Raw genomic sequence first — 2,777 nt, 5'->3', positions numbered from 1 at the left:
GTATATATATATATTTCTAAGAAATACAAAATCATGAAGGGAGGTGAGTGATCCATTACCGTATGGAAAAGTGAAAGGTGGAAAAAGGAAATGATTACCACCACATTTTAAACGTTCGTGTGAAGAGGCATATTTTCCGGCATAAGACTGAAGGAGGGGATCAGAAGTGGCTTTGAAGATACAGTAGAACTTCTTTAAACTGTGAAGTGGGGTTCCTTGACTTCAGTGACGTGACTGTAATAGTATCCTAGTTTCCATCAGAATAAGTTTAGAAATGGTGACCTGATTGTAATGCAAACTTCCAGCAATCTTCCTCAACCAAATTCTCTCCTAGGATATAAAAGTCTTTAAGTATTTATTTAGAACTATTGACAAATACATGTTGTCATTGTGGCCAAAATCCTCAACTCTGTAAAAGCAATATTGTGCAGTCAGTTCTACCACCAAAAAATTATTGAGTGTGTATATCTGAATTTCAGATTATATGCTCCATGTTACTATAGTAAAAATTTGTTTTAAAACATTGTTTTTCAGTGAATCATTGTCTCGTAGACTGGGAAGCCCATGGGATAGCGTTATTTGTTTTTAGGAGTTCTACAGTATGGTCATGTTGATGTTACACTAAAGAACTATTCCAGTACTGTTATGGAAGTGATTACGACGGTGGGTCCTGGGGAGTTCTTTGTGCTCACCAGTGGAGATTTCATGTCCTGAATACCTTGTGCTTTTGCTGAAGACCTGTCATTTACTGTAGTTGCTGCTATGATGAGCTGTTCTTGTGGTAAATTATATCTACAGCTACCAGTATAATACTTGTTCTAGAGAGATGGAAAAGCCTTATGCAAAAGAAAAGGGAAGGAAAGAATATGGAAAGACGGAGAGAACAGAAGTTGAAAGCATTTCCTGCAACCGGAGAATGGGATAGTAATATCATGATATCATTAGATGTAGTTCAGATTAAATGCTGTAGAGATACTCATACTTGATATTACAAAGGAGAGGAACAAGAGAAGGGTAAGATGTCAGTTCATGCAATGTGATGGTGTTCGTTATATTTATTTTTTTTCTTCCAGTGGCATTGTCTCTTGCATTAACTCTTTTTTTTTTCTCACTTTTTCTACCTTATTGATGGCAGAGGTACACAGATAAACCTTTCATCCTTTAATGGTGATACCCAGTGACTTTAAGATAAGGTGAATTTTATTTACAGACCTTGGCTTACGATTGTGAAATGAATAATCATCAGTGAGCATGACTTGTTTCAAGAACTCGTACTCACTAGAAATAGCAAGCCTGGGCAATTACTTAAGAGAATTTTTATTCATGGCACAGCTAGCAGGCAAGCTAGGGAAAGGAGTTAGAAAGTATAAGTGAGGAAACTGATCTGCCGACCAGGGTATCAAGGGAACAGTTGCCCAGAAGCATGAACCATCTCATTTTTATTTTGCTTATTTTAAGTGGTGTAATCTCAAAAGCATTTTTTTTTTTTTTATAAATATCGCAACCTGGACCTGTAATATAATGATGGAGATGAGGAGCACATTCTCTTTGATCCTTCACATTTTCAGTTTCTGCGCATCTAACTTGAAATAACTGAAATTGTTGTAGCGTTATGCAGGTTACAGTTGTGTCCTCAAAATTTATTTACGTTTTTCTAAAGTTTGTGTTATTTTTAGGGAAAATATGCTTTTTATTTCCTTTGTCTTTATTTAAATTGTTGTGCCAAATATGGGAAAGCTCAAATTCACAGAAGTAATATGTTAATTTGCAGTTCATATAAACTTGTTCTGCAATTTTATTTTTGTCATACAGTTTCTTTATAACAGAAACACAAAGCAGGTACAGATTGCGATGAAGTTGGAAGAAACACACAAAAACAAAAGTGATGGGTGTAATAGCTGTTAAGTTTGATGAATCTTCGTACTGTGATTATGCTCTGAATTGTTAAGTAGCGTTGGTTATGCCAGTACAATGTCCTCCAATGTATGGCACAGGTTGATTTGCCATGACTTGCCTCTCATAAAGCCAGTCACGGTAAATGTGCTGGGTATAACACAGGTAGCACAAATGGTCTGTTCCTGAGTCGAAGTGAAACGAAGGCTCTAATTTACAAAGAAGTATCACAGTCTTCTTCTTTGGCAAGTTGCTGGTATAGCTACATTTTATTTTGTCTTTTGTCTTTTTTTTTATGATATGGACTCTGGGGAGTAAAAGCAAGCAATTTTTGGTTAAATTAAAGATAACCAAGAAAGATTTTCGTTCTAGAAAGATCTTTTGTATTTGTGATACGTACTGCTTTTAGAGTTCGTTATTGAATGATTTCAGAGTGATTTTTAATATGGCAGTTGTTGAGTAGATGGGTGAGAAAATTAGATTCTCATATGTTTACACAAGCTTTGTTTTTCTTTATTTAATGTTGAGATTTAAGAGATGGTAATACATACAAGAAAGATGTGAATTATTCATGGAGTTAGAAAAAGGAAAAAAGAGTTGACAGCTTCTTGTCTCTGATTAATAAAGGGGATCCTCTTTCTGAAAGCATTTGACAGGTGAATATTTTATTATTATTATAAAGATGTTTTATATGGAAATGTTTTCTGGGAAAAGATGAGTACCTTTCCAAGCTCATTTTGATTGGTCTTCCATTTTACGTTTACGCATTATACTCTGCTTTAAATCAGTTTTATCATTCTTGTTATTTCTCGTGGTCTGGCTGTTGAAATGTCGAAAATGTGATTCAGAGAAATGAGGAGGAAGGCAGTAGTACCCTCTGCCAC

General features: G+C 35.1%; 1 protein-coding gene across 1 annotated transcript in view; it reads left to right on the top strand.

Annotated features, from left to right (window-relative positions):
* The window catches only part of LOC119590545, a gene marked incomplete in the record, with an annotated part of 26,970 nt that extends 26,449 nt beyond the window's left edge, over positions 1-521 (top strand). The window contains 1 exon segment of the mRNA XM_037939202.1: positions 1-521.
* Between the last annotated feature and the right edge of the window lie 2,256 nt (positions 522-2,777).

The sequence above is a fragment of the Penaeus monodon genome, chromosome 27 (assembly GCF_015228065.2).
Source record: "Penaeus monodon isolate SGIC_2016 chromosome 27, NSTDA_Pmon_1, whole genome shotgun sequence".
NCBI classification, from domain to species: Eukaryota; Metazoa; Arthropoda; class Malacostraca; order Decapoda; family Penaeidae; genus Penaeus; species Penaeus monodon.
This window is presented reverse-complemented; position numbering and strand designations above follow the sequence as displayed.